This window comes from Mus musculus, chromosome 2 (genome assembly GCF_000001635.26).
Source record: "Mus musculus strain C57BL/6J chromosome 2, GRCm38.p6 C57BL/6J".
NCBI classification, from domain to species: domain Eukaryota; kingdom Metazoa; phylum Chordata; class Mammalia; order Rodentia; family Muridae; genus Mus; species Mus musculus.
Window position 1 is genome coordinate 180,835,738 of NC_000068.7, and position 20,339 is coordinate 180,856,076.

The 20,339-nt window shown below is 47.0% G+C and overlaps 2 long non-coding RNA genes across 2 annotated transcripts; one reads left to right on the forward strand and one right to left on the reverse strand.

Moving 5' to 3' along the window:
• Positions 1 to 223: 223 nt before the first annotated feature.
• Gm14344 lies at positions 224 to 19,524 on the forward strand. The gene is made up of 2 exons (XR_375444.3): positions 224 to 1,495; positions 18,935 to 19,524. It is a non-coding gene; the product is annotated as a predicted gene 14344 (long non-coding RNA).
• On the reverse strand, positions 2,233 to 9,558 carry Gm14342. The gene is made up of 3 exons (XR_867162.3): positions 9,366 to 9,558; positions 4,218 to 4,383; positions 2,233 to 2,662 (listed from the first exon to the last, which is right to left on the reverse strand). It is a non-coding gene; the product is annotated as a predicted gene 14342 (long non-coding RNA).
• Positions 19,525 to 20,339: the final 815 nt, after the last annotated feature.

Here is a 20,339-nt window from a genome sequence, read left to right on the forward strand (position 1 = left end):
GGATCCCATGCCCTACAGACTCAGACAGAGGAAGATGGTTTCCTTCCTCATTCCCTAGAGGGGGATACTAGTGTCATGTGGACCCCACTGCCTCTCAGAGCCAGCAGTGCAGTGCTCCCATCTTTCTACAAGACTCGGCCTTTCTCTGATTGCTTTCTTGCTTGACACAGCGGGACACATACAACTTCAGGGTCATTTTTTTTTTCCCCCCCTCAAGGTCCTCAATTCATACACTACACAAAGTCCTTTTGTCATTTTCTAGATTTGAAGGGACACTCCCTTCACAGGTCAGGGATGTGGCTGAGTGACAGCTGTGTTTGCATGGCTGCCTGCACAGTGCTGGCTGCTTGATAAGGCCAGGTGCCAGGGAGGGACAGTGGGAAAAATAATAGGGAAGGGAGAAGGGAAAGAGGAGGCGCTTCCCTTCCCAGCTTTCTGGCAAGAGAAGAAAGAGGACCCAGTTCAGGGACAAGGCTGCAAGGGGAACCTGTCTTGGACTATTTCTCATGCATTTCTCTTCAGAAACCCAGCAAGGCCCCAGCATGGGAGAGGTATGTTAGACGTGGATCAGTGAATTAAAAAGCTCCACACAGGTGGCTCCAATCCCTCTCTCCCATGTCAAGGTCGGGCAGGTGGGGGTTGGATAGATGAAGCTGTCTGTGTACCATCTGCCAAGCCATGGACCCGTGTGCCATGACACCTGGTGTATGCTCAGAAGAGGGGACAGAATGTCTCTCTTCCTCAAGATGTCAGGAGAACCGCAGGGGCTGCTGGGCTCTGGACCACCTTGGACCACGGTATGTTGGGGTGGTACTGACAATCTCATATGGAGAAGGCACCCATAGAGAGAGGGTCATTTCAGGAGGGAACAGCCCTATCCTGTGCAAGGTCTACCCCAGATGCTCAACTTTGAGCTCCTGGATGTGGGACTGAGAAGGAAGGCAGAGAGGGAAAGGCTGAGACAGAGGTAGTGTGGCTAAGGAGGAACTCTGTCTGATGGGGAGACTCCTTCATGGATTGCTTGATCACCAGCTCCTGTCCTGCCAGTACTCTGCTCAAGACCTTGGCAATATAAGACACAGCATCCTCTAAAGGATTAGACTCTGATTTTAGTATGCTTGGCTCTGGCTAAGAGGAGGTCCGTGGGAGGGGGCTTTATTCTGCTGTATTCCGGCTATCTGCAGCAGGGGATGTTTTCAGAGTGGTTTTTCAATACAGTGATGGAGGGTGTAAAGCAGCAGCGACTCCTGATATCCCCTGGTGAGAACAGCTTCAAGGAGGGGGAGGAGCTTGGCCTGTGGGAGGAGGGGCAGAACTGGGGGGTTGTGGTGGAAAGTGGGTCAACAGAAAAGGGGGGCCTGAAGGTGCTAAGTGAATGGGTTTGGGGTGGCATGTCTTGAGAACTTTCAGTAGCCAGGAGCTGCCTTAACCTGTGTCAAGCCAGCCTGGCAAGATCCTACGTTCCATGATAAATGTCCCGCCCAGTCCTGAGGAGGTAGGTGTTTTATCACCTCTCACACCCCTGGAAACTACCTTCCTGCTTTCTTTCTCCTTTACGAAGCCATTTTGCTAGCCTTTCCCACCGTTGGGAAGAATTGTCAGCTAAGCAAAGGATAGGTGATGAGGGAATAAGAAGATTATTCTGTGGGTGGGTGGAGGCATGTGGGGGAGTCTGTGGGAGTGTGAGGGAGCGTATGGATATGTCTATGTAGGTATACAGAGGTGTGAGGGGGTGTCTGTGTGAAAGTGTGAGTATGTGAGTGTATCTATGGAAGTGTGTGTGGGGGTGTAAGGGTGTGTCTATGTGAGTGAGTGTGTGTGTGTCTATGAGAGTGTGTGGGTGTGTTTGAGTGTGTTTATGTGAGTGGGGGATGTGCCTTTGGGCATGTGTGGGGGTGTATGGGTATGTGATGAACACGGTGAATTTGCCCACACTCGCCTCAGGCTACAGCAATGTATCAGGTGGGTTCAGACTTGCATCTGCAAGCTGCGTAATCACCCACAAAGTCACTCCATGCTCCTGGCTGTGCAGTTTTTCTCTTCCTTTCTTTTCCATAGCGCGTCTTACCCTGCAAGTGACAATTAATGCTCGAAAGAACATAAAATGGAGGAGAAATTACAGCAATTTATCAGCTGAAATTATAGGTGTAGACACATGTCAGCCGTGGAAATGGTTTCTATCAAAATTAAAGTATTTAGAGATTTTCCTCAAATTTCAAATTATGCAAATTCCATTTTCTGAGATGCCACAGCATGGTGGCTTTAATTGCAGGCTTACTAGGAATGTCTCGAGAAACACGGGGACTTGAGGGTCTCTCTCCTTCCTAAGCAGTTCTTTCATGCCCACAACTCACAAATGCAAGAGACAGACAGACCTAAGCTGTGAGGAGGACTGTGGCTTCCACAGCTGCACAGTGGACCATGGAGACCTGCAGCAGTTAGATGGCAGTCTGCCCACCCCAGAGACAGCCAAGAACGCTGGTGTCTGGTGGTACCTTGGCCAGGGTGAATCTAACATGCTGTGCAGCACCTCACCAGGTTCCTGTTCCCAAGCCCCTCCTTGGTTAAATTTTACTCAAACTGTTCTTCAGTGGTCCACAGGAACACAACTGTTCTGTGTTGCAGTTTGCATGCAGCTTGAATGTTCCCCAGGATTTTCACTCTGAAATTTAAAAAAAAAGATTTATTTTATGCATATGAATGCTTTGCCTGCATGCATATCTGTAGACTACATCCATGCCTGATGCCTATGGAGACCAAAAGAGGGAGTCAGATCTCCTAAAATGGGAGATAGGAGTGGTAGCTGAGTTGTTAATCTACCTGGCTCTCCTGCAACCCACCCCACCAGGGCCAGTCCTCCTGCTTTGCCCAAGTGAGGGGTGAGGCCAGCTCTCCTGCTTGTAGCAGCCAGCAAGGGTCACTCACCCTTGGAGCCAGCTCTCCCATGCCCACAACACCAGGGCCAGCTCTACCATGCTGCCCAGGCAAGGTTTGGGGGCTCTCCCTCACCTATACTAGTCAAGTGCTTTGTAATTCTTATGTTTTTTAAAAAAGATCTACATTTTATAAGTGTGTTCTGTTAAGGCTGATTAAATCTGAGCATTGAATGATCCTTTCATTGAGGTTAACCAAGACCCATTGAAAATATTTCTTTGATATTCCGTGGGAAGCTCATTTGATAACATCTCTGCAAGGGATTCCCACTACCGTCTACATCTACCAGGTAAGAGATAAAAGACAAACTCTCTGCTCACCCTGTTGACAGAGTTGTGGGGAATCACAATGCTTCCCTTGCCTCCGGGTCTGAATGATGGAATGGCCACTGTGACCATGGGTTTGGAGTAGGCTCCGCCCCCCTCTTTTTTTTTTCCTAAAATAAGGTAGGTATTAACAAAAAGTAGCACTGCTCTTAACCACCCTCTTCCAAGCTCTGTCTGAGAGAAGATTTTCTGAGTTTTGTAGGCCCTGTCTGTTCTGGATTGGAATTCAGTGAAATGCCCTGACATAATATGCTAGAGATGCCGGTAAAGTCTCAGAACTCTCTGCCAGGAGGCAAGGCACTGGCTTCCCTCCACCACCTCGCATCCTTCTGGTGTGGTGGCTGTTTTATGTCCGTGACATTTTAGCTGGAGTGAGGACCTGGGAGCAGGAAGCCCATTTCATACTGGTGAGACAGAAGTCCTTAACTCACCCGCCTCTGTCATTGAGTTTGGTTGGGAGTGTGGCAGGTTGGGAGAGGAGGAACACAGATAGCAGTGTGCTGTCAGATCCCACTAACCACAAGGCTCACACTTTAACCAGATCTTTTCATCAGAGCCTCTGTGAGTGATTTGTCAGGGTTTTTTTTTTTTTTTTTCTCTTATTGCACATTTGGATTGCTTTTCTGTTTTGTAACTGGTGGGTAGTAGGGATAGTATTGACTTTTGTTTGTGGATCCTACAACTTAGCTGAACTGATCGGTTCTCATGGTTATCTGTGTGCTTCTCCAAAATCTTCTTATAGCTTAACTGACTGGTCCTCATGATTATCTGTGTGTTTATAGAAAACTCTTCCTCCTCAATTCCTAGTCCTGTTTTTGTTTTTTGTTTTGTTTTGTTTTTTAAGGCTTGTTTTGGCACAGACAAGTATACATACATCCATGCAGACAAAACGCTAACAAACCAGGCTTTTAGATTTATTTATTTTATTTTATCTGTACAGTTGTTTGCTGCATTTACCTGTTCATCACATGGGTGACTGGTGCCTATGGACATCAGTAGAGGTCATCAGATCCCCTGGAATTGGTACCTTAAGGTTTTTGCGAATGTGGATCCTCTGAAGAGCAGTAGGCGCTCTTCACGTCTGGGCCAGCTCCCATTTGTTTTGTTTCCTCTGATACTTTGGCTATGACATTCAAGACAAACCAAACAAAAGCGAAAAATGGGCATTTTCGTACTTGATCCATAAGACTTACAAAACACAGTATTCTGTCACAACATTTGTTTGGGACCTTTGCATTGTATTCTTGGTTTACATGACCCTGGAGAATGCAGGTCTAGATTTTTTTGAAGCCTATTTTATTTAGGTTCTTAAATGGTTCAATCTCCCTTCTAGCCCACTGACCAAAGGTAGGGGAGAAAGATGGTTAATAAGACAAGAGGGTGGGGGACCTGATTAGAAGTATTTCTTTGGGAGTGACTCCAGTCTTCATTGTCAGGATATCAGCAGTCCAGTCCAATAGCAAACACCAAACATGAATCAGTAGCAGTGACTCAATCCAGCAGAAACCAAAAGGCTCCTCCCCAAGTCAGCGGAAGTGGCCGGAACACCACAAGACGTTCCTTGGCACGTTTCTCTCTACACAAAGTCACACAAGCAAAGACCAGCAAAGCGTTGCAGGGAGTGGTAATGCAAGAGCATCCTTCCACTGTCTGTGGGGCTCTACTTATATTCTTTCCAAACACCACGTACCCTCTCAAGTGTCTGCTCCAGCAAAGCATCACATGCCCCCTTATAAGACAACTTCTAGAAAACCACCACGTGTCTGTTCTCAGCAAAGCACCCTCTCATGTGTCTACTTCAACAAAACATCCTCTCACAAGACAGTTTCCAGAAAAACCTCGCATGACACAACTGAGCTGTTAGTGAAACTGGAAATGTTCACTTCAGGAGGATGCTGTGTTCTGGGGCTACATCTTCTTGTCTTCCTGAAATAACAACATGGCTGTGTGATTCTGGTGAGAATGGCCTCCATAGTCTCGCATGTTTGAATGCTTGGTCCCCAGCTTGTGGAACTGTTTGGGGAGGATTGTGAGGTGTGGCCTTGTTGGAGAAGGTGTGTCAGGGCTGTGCTTTGAGACTCATGTCACTGCCAGTGCACTCTCTGTTTCCTGCTTGCAGTTCATGATGTGAGCACTCAGAAGTTCCTGCTGTCAAACCTTTATTCAGCCATCAGGGACGCTAATCCTCTGGAGCCATAAGCCCAAGTAAATGCTTTCTTCTATAAGTTGCTTTGCTGGTGGTGTTTATCACAGCACTAGAATGTAACAAATACAATGGCTTATTTCTCGAATCTCTTTGAGCTCCCAGCAGAGACTGTCTGACGCTGAGCCAGCCCTTGTCTGTCCTCACCACCATATCTCTTGTCCTTCATTACCACCACATCTTTTATATGGTGATGGAATTGATTTGCCAGCAGCTTTTCAGCTGTTGGTCTTGTTTTGACACCAGGATCATATCAACTACATGGAATTATTTGGGTTATCTTCTTACTTTTCTATAAATCACATTTTTTTTTTTTAGATACTGCCTTACACTATATGCCAGGCTGGCCTTGAGCAGGAGGTAATCCTCTTGCCTCCAGACTGCTGGGTTTGTAGATGTTCACCACCACATCCTACTGAACTATTCTTAAAGGTAATATGTTCTGCCCCTAAAAAGTTTGACAAACATGTTGAGGTTTGGCCTTTTGCTGTCTATTGCAATGCTAAGACCTGGTTGCTCCAGAGATGGGAGAGTCGGCACAAAGACTCAAGATATGTGAGCTTGCCCCCAAGTTATTTCTGATTGGTAAATAATGTCACCAACAGACAATAGCTGAGCAGAAGAGATACAGGTGGGTTTGTGGTTGCTGGGTTTGGGGTTGGAGGAGGACCACGTCGGGGAGCAGAAGGTGAAGGAGGTAGAGAAAGTCACTATGAGTTAGGAGTTAAAAAAAAAACATGGCCGTGAGGGCTGGCCAATTGGAGTTAAGATCAGATGAAACATAGTAAGTAATAGCTTGGGGTTATTGATAGGAAATAGATTTTAATATCTGCCCAGCTTTAGTTCTGATTAAGACTTATCCGGGAACTAAATGTTCAAAGGCGAGGTAGAAACCCCAGATTGGGATTAAATAAATTCTACAACACAAACATTTGCTGGAAAACAGGCTCTGCCTGTAAAAACCCCTGATTAAGAAGAATGGACGTGTGCATGTGTGTACGTGTGCATGTGTGGGTGTGCAAGAGAGAGTCGGAGCTTCAGCTGCTGGCTTTCTCTCTAGGGGACAATTGATTTTTGTACTTTGGGGCTCACTCGCACTATGTTTTCCGTAGACGTATTATTTCATCAACATCTTCAGTTCTGCCCATGTAAGCTTCTCATTGTGGATGATGGGTTTTAAATCAGATTTATGTATCTGCAAGCACACCATGCTGTGACTCTCTCACCCTGCCTTTGTCCCCCCCACCACACACACACCTCTTCCCCGCCCCCCACCTCCTTTTCTGTTCCATCTCACTGCAAGAGCCACAGCTGAGGTTCCTTGAGCTCTGTAACCTCTGCTCGAGCACCAAACCAGCAATGTGTCATTGGTCAGTCAGGGCTCTGGGTGAGACCGGAACACAGGGGGGAAGATTCATGAGAAGGAAGCACAGATGTAAGGATAGGTGGGCCAGGCTAGGTCAGGATGAGGGTGCTCAAGAGGAAGAAAGCTGCAGAACCCACAGAGAAGACAGTGTTTACTTTTCCTGGAGAGGTGGGAAGATGAACACAATTTCACCCCATAGAGGGCACCAACAACAGGTCGATGCACACATGCACGCACGCGCACACACACACGTACACACACACACACACACGTACACACACACACGTACACACATTAATGATAAGGAAAGCTTTCACTTCTCTAAAAATTAGTACTTTTGAGCTCCTTAACTGGCTATCCAATACCAATTGGATATTGTATACGTATATAAATAAATTGAAATTGTACTTATATAAATAACATTAAATGGACTGAGCAGGTTGAATTTACATATTTAGGGGTGTGTGTGTGTTTGTGTGTGTGTATAAAATAACAATTAAGAGGGAAATTGAGATTAGCAAGAAGGGGACATGGGAGGGGTTAAGGGGAGGAAACGGAAGGGAAGAAACGATGTAATTATACTTAAATTTCAAAAAATAAAAAAAAAATTGAAAGAAAAGAAAAATTTTTATAAATGGCATAAGAAGTGGAAATCTGGTCAAGTGGTGGTGATGCACACGACTTTAATCCCAGCACTTGGGAGGCAGAGGCAAGTGGATCTCTGTGAGTTCAAGGCCAACCTGGTCTACAAAGCAAGTTCTAGGATAGCCAAGGCTATGCAGAGAAACCCTGACTTGAAAAACAAACAACGAAAAGTGGAAATCTAGAGGTGAATGTAATTGGTAAACTGCAGTTTTTCACTTTTGTTTTGTATGTGTGTGCATGCACACATGTGTGCACACACACGTGCATACACTCCATGATGTGCATGTAAAGGTCAGAGGGCAATGTGAGGGAATGAGTTCTCCCTTTCACTGCGTAGGTTCTGGAGACTGAAGTCAGGTTGTCAGGCCTGGTGACAGATGCCTTTACCCACTGCAGCGTCGATAGCTGACGCTGCACCTTGAGGTGAATGCCCTCATTTATTTCCACAGGGCTTTTATTTTCTCTCCCTCTCCACAGTTAGAGTAAGGTGTCAGGATGACCTCTGAGATGTTTTTATTTAGGCAAGAGGATAATGGTGCTTAGAGACATAAAATTGCTTCCTGAATGAAGTCTAATGAGGCTTCAGTCCTCAAGGGCACAGTGAGTGTCTTTAGAATCAGAATTGGGAATGAACTTGGCCAGCTGGTGGAGCTAGGCTTCCAGTACTCCTGAAGGCAACTGGCCTATGGCTTAGCACTCACCCTGGCTGGGGCCGCAGAATCATACTCTGAGCCCAAGCCATTCATGCAGGGTTTGCTTTAGGAAATACAACGTAAAGTGAGGGGAGGAGACAGAAGATGGAGGGCCATGGGAGTCATGTAAGTCAGTGTTACTTATGAGGGAAGGCTGGAACCTTGCAGTGGTCCTGCCCTAAACGAGGTTTGTTGCCCTATGCCTCAGGCACAGTAGGGTCAGTGGGCATCAGCTGGTACTTGAGAGGTGTTTAGATTGGGGAGCAGAGTCAGGCCAGCACATCCACTCCATATCGATGCAAATCAGCTTCAGCATTTCTTAACACTAACAGTTTAAAGGCACTTGTACACACATCAGTGTAGCTACCAAGACAGAGGCCCTTATTCCTCTCAAGGAGCCTGTGCTGAGTTCTCAGAAGAGCTAGTGTAGGTGTAGAAGAAACCGGCTCTCTGGCTCTCTGCTTGTTCCCTGCCCCTATGACTTTAGTTGGTGCTGAATGCAGTTGTGTCTCAGGAAGAAATTCACCAGCTGCTTCCAACCAAGCTGCACTTTCAGCTTGAGTGGCATCTACTGGGGAAAGCTTTGGGGACCCAGCCTGGGTTGTAATGCAGGCATGTTCCCTAGTGGCTCTCAAGGCAAGTATAGTAACATGATCATTGGGGTTTGGGCAGCCTCTTCTTCCAGACTGTGAGCTCCATAGGATTGGAGGCCAAGCTTGCAGTTTGTTAGCATGCATGCATGTGCATGTGTGTGCATGTGTGCTTGTATGTATATGCGTGCATGTGTGTGCATGCATGAGTGTGTGTGTGTGTGTGTGTGCGTGTGCATGTAGTCTGAAGCTATACAGGGCTCAATAACACCTCAACTTTTAGCCTGCTATAAATTTACTTTTTCTTTTCTTTCTTTCTTTCTTTCTTTCTTTTTCTTTTTTTTTTTTTTTTTTTTTTTTTGGTTTTTCAAGACAGGGTTTCTCTGTATAGCCCTGGCTGTCCTGGAACTCACTCTGTAGACCAGGCTGGCCTCAAACTCAGAAATCCGCCTGCCTCTGCTTCCCAAGTGCTGGGATTAAAGGTGTGCGCCACCACTGCCCGGCTATAAAGTTACTTTTCATTCCACTAAAAAAAAAATAAGTATTCTACTGGGAAAGACAAGCCTCATCAATTCTGCGTGTTAGGACTGACCACCCAGTAGGGCCCACCTGTGAGGGTCAAGTGGCTGCATAGGCTGAATGCTTGAGGCTCAAATTCCCAAAACTGGTGGAATCTCCACTTCCTCTGGGCTATGATGAAAGAGTCAGCACCTCGGATAGAGCCACAGTGGTCTCTGGAGCCTCGCAGCACTCTGCTCTGGAGACCGGCTGTTTAAAGGGACCCTGGGATTGCAGATAGAGTGGATTACAGAAAGCTATGATAACTATAGCTTTACATGTCAGATGTCTGCTTTATATTCTCAGAACTCTGTCTCACACAAACAGGCCCCAGATCACTTTGCTATGAGTCATGCGGTGCTCCTCAGTCTCAGCTTCCTGAAAAAAAAAAAAAGGATGGGGTCTCTTCCCTCTTAGAAGATTAGAGATTTGGTAGACTCTTGCATGAAATTTGCTCCAAGTGCTTGGTTCACTCATGACTGGGACACCATCTGTCCTATTTCCTACCTGGGTCCTGGAGACAGCCCTATGCTGGCATAGAAACTAATGAGAAACTTTGTTGCTATACCTGGGTCCTGGAGACAGCCCTATGCTGGCATAGAAGCTAATGAGAAACTTTGTTGCTATAGAGGCTGAAAATAATCACACTTCTTTTATCCTTCTAGCATCCCAGCTCTCCTGGATGTCGCAGGAATTGAAAGTGAAAAGAGAAAAATAGACCCGTAAATTGTTTGGTTTCCCAGTTGGGCACTTTGCCCAATCCATAGAGAATGCTTGGCTTTCTCTGCTCCCAGCACAAGACTTGGTGATTAGGTTCGCCTCTGGCCAACTGACACAATACTCGTGTGTAGATTATAGATTATAGATGGCACTCCGTGTTTTGCAAAGGCCTTACAGTGGCTGATAACTCCAGTGGAGGCAAAGGAGGGACACCCCAGACTGAGGGCCTCCCTGTTGGTAAGTTAGGCACTTGTCAGAAAACTCAGCCTCTGCTAAAGAACATGTGGTGAAGGCACAGATGACGAGGTGCACCTACACGAGGCTCTTGAGGCTTCTGGAATAAAACACAACAAACACTTGGGAGGCAGAGGCAGGTGGATTTCTGAGTTCGAGACCAGCCTGGTCTTCAGAGTGAGTTCCAGGACAGCCAGGGCTACACAGAGAAACCCTATCTCGAAAAAAACCAAAACCAAAACCAACCAACCAAACAAAAACCAACCAAACAACAACAACAAAAAACCCTAGGGATTTAAAACAACACAAACTAAGTTTTTAATAACATTGGAGGTAAGCCTTTGGCATCCAGGTGTGAGTAGGGCCATGCCCCCATGGTAGTTACCAGAGGAGACTCTTCTGGCCTTTTCTAAGTTTTGGTGGCCCGAATGTACCTCAGCCATTATAACATCCTCCTCTGTCTTTGCCCACTGTCTGTGATGCTGGTCTCTTCCTATGAAGACTTCAGTTATGCTGGACCTGACCTGTTCCGTAGGACATCATTTTAGCCAATCAAATCTACAATGACAGTATTTCTGAGTAAGGTCATGCGCTAAGCTCCAGGAAAGCCAGCAGTCTTGGAGGACACTTTCTAACCCAGCTGCCATGGGGAAGTTCTAGATCCAAGTTCATCACACACGACAGGAGTTAAGAACATCTGCACTGCCCCACCCCACCCCACCCCACCCCTGAGACTCTGGAGAGCTCTGAGATAGAGAGAAGACAGCAAGCACTCTACATCACCTGTACCTGCTACACATGGAGCACCTGCTGAGCTAGACTCAGACTGCGAAGCCTGCTCCCAATCACCTGGCCAACCCCTCATGCCACTGCAACCTGGGGAAGGCATCTTACTTCTCTTTCTAGTAAGGAGTCTGACATTCAATGTACATCTCCCCTGAGGTCTGAGTCTTGGTCCTGTCAAGCTGCTCCACCAGTGCCTTTGTCCCTGTGAGGAGAGCTCATCCTTGTCACCTTTCCCCATGGCTCAACTCACCTGGGCTACACCTGGCAGATAGATTCTGGGTACTCAGGGCATTCTTCCAGGAGGAGGAACTCTAGGCTGAACTACTTCTGCTTGTCCGAATACATATACATGTATGTACAAAGATTTTACACAATGGAAAGCATGCACACAGCCACAAATGCACCACTGCATATACTCACAGGCTGAGTGACATGCTGACCGACCACTGGCTCCCATTGTCTTTAACAAGAACAGGACTGCTGGGGGTGCTGCCAGGCTCACAACAGGGACAAAATCAGAACTAGGAGAGGCAGACACAGGAGAATCTGGAACAGGTAGGGCAGCAAAGATCTGCCACATGAGGCCACTTCCCTGCCATGGCATGAAACTGCTGCAGTCACAGACACCTCAGCAGGACCTGTTCCTGCCTCTGCCAGGGTCCTGATGCTCACACCTTCATAAATCTTTCCCTTAGAAAGACTCCATCAATAAGCCACAGAGGCCAACATGTGACCGAGAAACCATTCCATTATTAAGCCTGTAATTGCCGAGAATTAATTTGCTAATTGCACGCAACTAATCTGCGTCCCTTTTGTTTTATGTCAATTAACAGAGTAATTAAAAAGAAGCAATCTCCACGCTCTCTCCTCCCTGGCAGCCTCAGATGGCTAGAGCTGATGAGACAGGCCACCCTTTGCTGGCCTCATTACCAGCTCTTCCACCGAAGTGTGCCGAGCACAGGGTAAGGTGGCTAATGGGGCCCCATTGCTCTGCTGCAGAAGCACCTGGTGTAGCAACTCACCAGACCAGGATCAAATCCTTCTGACTGTTACTACTGCAACCTCCGGGTTGGCAGGGCCCTTGACTGTTAGAGCACAAGGGTCTGACGGGTGATGAGCACAGAGGTGGGGCTCTGCAGAGGACTTCTCTGCAGCAAGCTTATATTATGTACCCTTCGTTGGGATCCCACGCTGAGCACCTCTTCCCCTACTCACAGATGTTGGAAGAAGATGCTGATCTCCCTGCAGCTGTGAAAGGCACAAGCAACTACTGGGTTGCGATCTGATGCCCAGGAACACAGAAGGGAGAGCCTTATGGGGCAGAGCCTAAGACTGCTTGGCTCTACGTCCAGGCTAGGCTGGCCGGACTTCTTTTTTTTTTTTTTTTTTAAAGATTTATTTATTTATTATATGTAAGTACACTGTAGCTGTCTTCAGACACTCCAGAAGAGGGTGTCAGATCTTGTTACAGATGGTTGTAAGCCACCATGTGGTTGCTGGGATTTGAACTCCAGACCTTTGGAAGAGCAGTCGGGTGCTCTTACCCACTGAGCCATCTCACCAGCCCCTGGCCGGACTTCTTACTCCTGCTCTACCCTTCTTCCTGAGGGGCTGTAATGTGGGTTCAGCTCCCTAAACAGGATCACACATGCTGAAGTCTAGGCCTCACTCCCCACCCCCTTGCAGGGTGGGCCTTTCCTTCACATATGTGGCTTTTGCTGCTCTGACTTCAAGCTGTCCACTAGCAACTATGTCTTGTTGATACTCAGTTTCCTGCTTTTCCTGATACAGCCACCTGCTAGAGAATTGATCCCTCAGCCTGGGCTGGCCAAGAGCTCCTGGGACTTTCTGTACTGGCTCAGCACTGGCCAATCTGTCCTCTCTTCCTGCCACCTCTCAATCACTGGCATTCACGTACATCTGTGCTGTCACAGGGGAAGCTGAGCCACCAGCAAGAATTGCCTGGTCCTATGCCTAAGGACTCAGGACTTCTCCCTTAGCCCCTGACCAGCTGGACTCCTGTCTGCTCTCACCTTGAGGACCCCACCCCGGATCAAGGTCATCCCTTCAATGGCAGAAATGGCACCATGACTTCAAGACCTGCGGAAGCTAATGCTCTTGAGAGTGTCTAGTCAGCCCAACACATAAGTTTCTCTGTGTCTTTTAGCTGCATGAGGGTAACTTTAGTATGACTTACATTTAAGACTCTACAAACTCATCAACCATCCCTCAAGCATATCTCTGTCACTGGTACTTAAGATGTGTTCATCATCTGTGGTTTCCACTGGGGCCTCTTCTAGCCTCTGGGAATATCTTGAGCAGATAGATGGTCAGGGAATGTGTGGGGACAGGTGAGTGCTCCATGGCACAGCAGACCCAGGCAGGAAGATAGATAGTGCAACCATGATTTAGACCACTGCCTTCTGGACAGCTCCAGGTCCAGCTTAATGGGATCTTGGGCAGGCTTGTGAGTCAATCACACATTTACAGTTCTCACTGAGCAAGGACAGATATTGGAGTGGCTTGGAGCCCCCTGGCAAGTGGCCAATGTTTTCTTCTGATTGTTGCCTGCTCTTCATGTGTGGCACCTGGAGCCAGGCTTGCATATCAGTGTCTAGGTATGAAACAGCTGAATTCTGCATGAGAGTGTAGGGACAGTCACACAATATGCTATCAATCCTCTCCCTTCTACAGGGTTTAGCCTCACCACATCTTCACAGTGGGGCATGAGAGGACAGCAGCATGTTCCCCATTTCTTGATAGCTGTTATTTGAGATATGTGGTAGTTTCAATGAGAATGGTCCACATAGACTCACATGTTTGACTACTTGGTCTCCAGTCGGCAGAACTGTTTGGAAAGGATTAGGAGGTGTGGCCTTGTTGGAGGAAGTGTGTCACTGAGGTTTTGATGTTTCAAAAGACTCACATCATTTCTAGTATCATCTCTGCCTCCTATTTACAAATTCAGTTACTCTCTCTCTCTCTCTCTCTGTGTATTTGTGTGTGTGTTTAGACTCATAGAGATCTGCCTGCCTCTACTCTCAAGGACTGGAATTAATGGCTAAACTCTTTTATAAGGACACTGTAAGTGTCCTGCTGCTTAGGGCTCAATGCTCAGGCCATACCTAGGGCTATTAGTCCTCACCCACCTCACAGACTTCAGCAGCATCCATGCTGCTGCAATTTAATTGTTATGTTTACTGTCATTTTATATATATATATATATATACACACACACACCCCTACACATGTATATATGTACCCACTGTATGCCCCTGCATGTACATACACACATGTTTGTCTGGTCAGTGTGTTCTATGCAGACACATTCATATACCAGCCACCACGTGTGTCTGGATACATTAATGTGCACACATCCCCACAGAAGTCTTACTTCACGGTTCTATGTGTTTTCAGGGGCCTTAATGCCACACCACAGCAGGAATTCCATTGTTCAGTGAAAAGGCAGCTAAGATGTATTCGTCCTCCCTACAAAATGCATTTGGAGACTGATGACTGTCACTGTGGCAGTGTTGGTGACCCTGCGTTAAGGGATACAGGGATCATTTAAGTTTATGATGTAATGGAGCGGAGAAGGGTGTTCGGGCCTCTCTACATAGTGCTAAGAACTGAGATCACATCCCCTCCACACATGCTTCTCCCAATCTAACACAGATGATGAGATCATAACCCCAACAGGTTCACCTGCTTTAGAGCCCAAACCCCAAAATTAAACTCCTGCAGTAAACCCGTTGCTTCTAACCAGTCACACTGGAGCATCCACCCACCAATCGACCACCTTTATAAAGCAATGTTGTCCTGGGAAGTATGTCTGCTGCTCACTCTACTGCCACCACGTAGGAAGCCGTTGATCTCAGCCACTGTGCTGAGAATGGCAGCCAGGACTGACATGGTTGACACAGCATGTCCGCCTGAGTGTTTCACCTCAGTTCCTTAGCAGAGAGTGAAACCAGAGATGAGGACAGGGCCTGGCTCTGTGTGCCCGGAACCTGAGCAGTATACACTATGCTACATCCATCATGAGTGAGCATGTGCACAGTGTGCTACATCCATCATGTGTGAGCATGTATGGCATAGTGTGCTACATCCATCATGTGTGAGCATGTATGGCATAGTGTGCTACATCCATCATGTGTGAGCATGTGCACAATGTGCTCTGGGATCATGAGCATTGCAGAGGATGCGTCGTTTCCACATGTGTGATCTTCGTGTGTGTGTGGGGGGGGGGCATCAGATGAGAGGCCTAGTCTAGATGAGGGGAGTAAAAGCCTGGTGCTGTGTGTTAATGGAGGCGACATGAAGCAGACAAATTTCAAAGCAGATAAAAACCTGGCTCAGATTTATGGTACAGCCATTTCCTTCCATGATCAGCTGTGCCGTGGAGTTAAATTAGCCGATAGAAATGCATGAGGTGGGAGCTTCTGCTGTCGAGACACCTGTAAATCATCTGTCAGCCAAAGCAGTCCTCTAGAGCATTCATCCTCAGTCAGGGTCCTCCAGAGCATTCATCCTCGGTCAGGGTCCTCTAGAGCACATTCACCCTCGGTCAGGGTTGGGGTATGGGGATGCTCGGGGGGGGGGGGGGGTGTTTTGTTTTGTGGCAGAAACACAGCCCTGTCCCCTCTGCTGGCTCAGGATGACAGCGACTGAGAAGTCTCATGGCTGCCCTACCACACATATCTCAAGTGAGATTAGACAGAAAGGCCACATTGGGAGACTGATCCTCACACGCAAAAGTAGGGATGATAAAACCTGAGGAGAGCACAGGCAAGTGTTGGGAGCCATTAAGGCAACGCTATTGTCCTGATCTCTGAATTGGGCCTCTCCCCCAAGAAGAAAAAAGGGGTCAAAAGCGGGCCACCGACACATGGATTCTGAGAACTACGGGATGTTCCAGCCCTAGGTCATCACGGATGTCCTGACCACACCCTGATACCACCAAGTTCCTGCTTCCCCGTGTAACTGCCTAAGAATGTGCAATTCTATTGCCCCCCCCCACTGATAAATACTTCTCCTTTTGCTTGTATTGCCCTACCCCTCCCACTGATAAGTATCTGTACTTCCCCCTTTGCTTGTGCTTTTAAACCTTGGGCCTGGCTAATACATTTTGGGGTCTTGATACAACTTCAGAACGGTTTCCGTGTCGTTATTCGTACAAGACCCTCGTCTCTCTCTACCCCCCATTTGGTTATTAGGAGGAGGTCCCCTCGAGATCCTCGAATAACTGGACCTGCTGGACGGGTCAGGCAAGCATGTCTGTCTGAGGTGGAGCCTTTGGGAATGGAGAGGAGAAAGATTAAGCTGAGGAAAAGAGATCAAGGGTCCCAAGACCTCTAGGGTCAAGAAAAAACGGATCCCACATGGAAGCAGCCAGCTCAGATCAGTCATCAAGAGGAAAGTCAGAGCGGGGAGGTCCTGCTGGCCAGGGCTGAAGCATTCCTAAATGAGCTGGCTTTGCCCCAAGTGTCTGTCATCTCCAAACTCTTTCTCACACACTTGTGCATGCCCCAGATTAATAGGTGCCATTCACATTTATGTGCATTTTGAACACATGTGCACCAAAATGTACCATAAATAGAGCAGAAAACTGCCTTTCAGTTTAAGATCTCCAATTACTTCGCCCAGTCCAAACAAGGGAACAGGAGTCTTCATGCCTGTGCAGCCAAAAGGATCACTGAATTTAAAAAAAAGTAGTCATACTATTTGGAGGTTCTGTAACCTCCTCAAAAGTCACCAGCAACAGGATAAAGTATGCAAACACATGAGCCTATGGGGACAGATTTTATTCAACCTCCACACACATGAACAAACCTATTAACCCCAGATAACACACCAGTGAGAACCCAGGAAGCAATTTCACCCAGCTTAGTGAGTTAGTGCATTTAATTAGAATTACTTACAGTAGCCTGGGCCACTTATGGTAGGAGAGGGGACTTGTGATCCACATCAATAGGCCTGTGAGCTCTCCCCCACATGCAAAATGGAGTGTTAGCAGGCCTAATTTTGTGAGGGTGTCAGGTTCTGAGGACAGAGTTCTTCCACCCTGAGGTAGCATCATGCTGTCTCCTCCTGAGGAGATGTGGCCTCGGCTTTGCTTACTTTCCTATGGTGTCGCCTTCCTGACTTCCAGTCTTTCTGTTCTGGATCCCACCTCTGTGAGCTTCTTTCTTTCTTCCTCTTTCTCCTTCTTCCAAACAATGTCTTGCTCTATTGTCCGGTCTTCAAACCCCTGAACTTAAATAACCCTTGTGCCTCAGCTTTTCTAGTAGCTGGAAACACTTGTATATACCTCCATGCCCACCCTCTCCTGAGGTTTTTGAAATCCAATTGTTTGCTTCTCGAGACATCTTTGGCCATGACTCTTCCAGTCTCTTCACTATGGCTGCCACTCTGTCCCTCTTTCTCAACATGAGGAGAAGACCTTCCACATCATCTTTGGGTGCTTTGGATTCACGGTCATATTTGACTGAATCAAATCCCTAAAGATGATTGGGTGGGGGTTGAATAGTTCAGTTTAATTTGTTCCCACATGGGACCAACACCGTGGAGGCTATCCTTTCCTCTGAGACTATAGCATGGGGGCTTTGGGTCCTCCTCCGTGTTCTCAGGCATACTCCTGATCGCCTGAATGTCCCTCTCCATTTCTACCTGTCTAATCCATCCTCAGGAGTCCTTAGATTCTCAATCACTATGCCTTCATAGCATCTCTGTCCACCCACTGGTGTGAATATTCATCTGGTCCTCCAGGATGTCCAGCTACTCTCCACAGTCTAACAGTCACTTAAAAAATAGGTTTTCAAAGTATCTGTCGCCTGTATATATCTTACTTCCCTGCATTAGTCAGGATTAATAAATATGTATATGAAATGAATGTGTATACATGTATACATAATGTTCTAGTAAATAGATATAAAGGCAATCGATTAGAATGATTTACAGGCTGCAGTCCAACTAATCCAACAATCGCTAGCTGTGAAGAGAGAGTTCAAAAATCTAGTAGTTGTTGATCTTCTGTACGCACTGGAATCCAGAGAAAGTAGGCTCCAATTTGAGGGAAAGAGCGGGCGTGTCAGCAAGGCAAGGGCAAGCAGGCAAAAAGCAGAAGCTGTCTTTTCCTTGTCCTTTTGTAGGCTTCCAGCTGAAGGTGTGGCTCAGATTAAAGGTGCGTCTTCCGGACTCAAGATCTGGATCAGATATGTCTTCTTATCTCAAAGGTCTGGACTAGAACTGGATTCACCCACTTAAGACCAGACAGAATATTTCTCTCAGGTGTGCCCTGGATTGTAGACTCAAGAATAGCCATCATAAACCTGTTCCCCAATTATATCATTACTCATTGGGCTTTTGCTATTGATTTCCATCTACAATTAAGTCTGACCACAGTATAATCTCTCGCCTTTATACCCAGATTTTTTTGCTGCCTTTTTTTTTTTGCGGGGGGTGGGTGCTGCTGGTATTTTCCACTGATGTACTGTTTGTTGTATTAGCTCTACGCTGTATATCTGAGTGACATTGTAAATGGTATTCCCGATCCTGTTCTTTCCTTCATTGCTTTCTGTATATTCTCTCAGATATTTAAAAAAAAAAAAAAAAAAAAGCCTAAGATTTCTGCACTAGTGCTGCAGGTTATTTTGGGTCTCTGTAAGTTTCTACCCAGCTGCCTGATTCTCCATCTTCTCTTCTCTTGTTCTTCCTGCTGACTGGTGCCTCTTCTCCTCTTCTCACTGGCTTGTGGTAGGAGCTAATCCATACCCTATTCTGTACCACACAGCATGTGGCCCTCTTCCTCTTGCAAGGCTTTGGTCTTATGCGAAAGTTTCTTTTCATTCTTTCTTTCTTTTTCTTTTTTTCCTTTTCAGATTGTTTCTGCACCCACAAAGAAAAGATCTCTTATTACGATCATCCTGGAGTCTCCTCAAAGTCTCCACAAAAGACTGCCGCATGCCTGCCTATGCGGCTGCTGTATGTCTCCATCCAGCCCCGTCTCCACCCCACCTGCTGAGTGGATTCCCGGGGTGCCGGGAGCAGCTGTGCAGCACGAATCCCCACCTGACACCCTGTCTCAAGAGGAGGAGCCAAAGGCTGCTGATGTCCTGTCTTTCAGCCCACCTCCTCCCTCAATAACCCCCTGCCACCAAGCATGTGGTCAGTGGGCTACTTTGCCTACCCCCAGCCTTTCTTTCTTTCTTTCTTTCTTTCTCCTCCAAAAGATCCTGCTCCCCCTCCTTCTTCGAAGCCTCCTCCTTTGCCTGCCTCACAATAGGTCTCCCCATTGTCTCACGGGGGCGTCATTACTGTCCCGCCGCGTGACATCATAATAGGCTCCTGTCCCAGAAAACAAAGCCCTTTGGAGACACCGAGGAGACACGCCATGTTTATGTCGTCACTGACTAGACAGAAGTGGAAATAGAGGGGGGCAGAGTAAACATCTGTAGATTGGGAAGAACAATACCCTTTGTCCCCTTTTATTTCTGAAGCTGCTGAAATTATGCCTTGCACAGCATAGAAATGGAGTGTATGTGTTCGTGTGTGTGTGTGTGTGTGTGTGTGTGTGTGTGTGTGTGTGTGTGCTCATGCGCGCGCAAGCTCACACTCATGTGCATGCAGGTGGATTAATGAGAAACCATTGAAATGCAAATTGAGGACCCCTCCTCCCATACAAGCTAGTTATCACCCTCATCCTCCCTCCCAGGATACTCAGGGTGAACAGAGGCCAGCCAGCAGGAGCTCCTGCCTATATAGCAAGAGAGGCTAGCTGCAGGTCACAGCAGCTCAGATATAACAGAACCTGTACCTTAGGTAGGGGTTGCAGGCTGTAGTTTCAAGGTTCCTCTGTATCTTCATTCCTCCATCTTTATTTTGTATTTTGGAAAAACAAACCCAGAGGTTGTTGTTTTACAAAACATGCAAAGCAAGTATCATGCAACAGTATTGAAAGATGTTAGCCATGAACAGGAGTTCACATCTGGGACAAGGTATGCCCAGAGCTACACAAGGAACAGAAGACCACCATGACAGTCCTAAGCACCATAGCTCCCAGATGTGTGCTTATTTTGGGATGACTAAAGCCTTGCATGACATTCTTAGACTCAAATCTCAGGGTTAGTGGTCAAGGCCACAGCTGTCTGGATGTACTTGGAGAGCACTTTCCCTCCTGGGGCTCAATACCATTCTTTACAAAGATGCTTACTGGCATCAAGAAAGCAATTTGTTTAGCACTACAGGAGGAGGGTCTGGTTAGAGATCCAAGCAGAAAGGGAAACT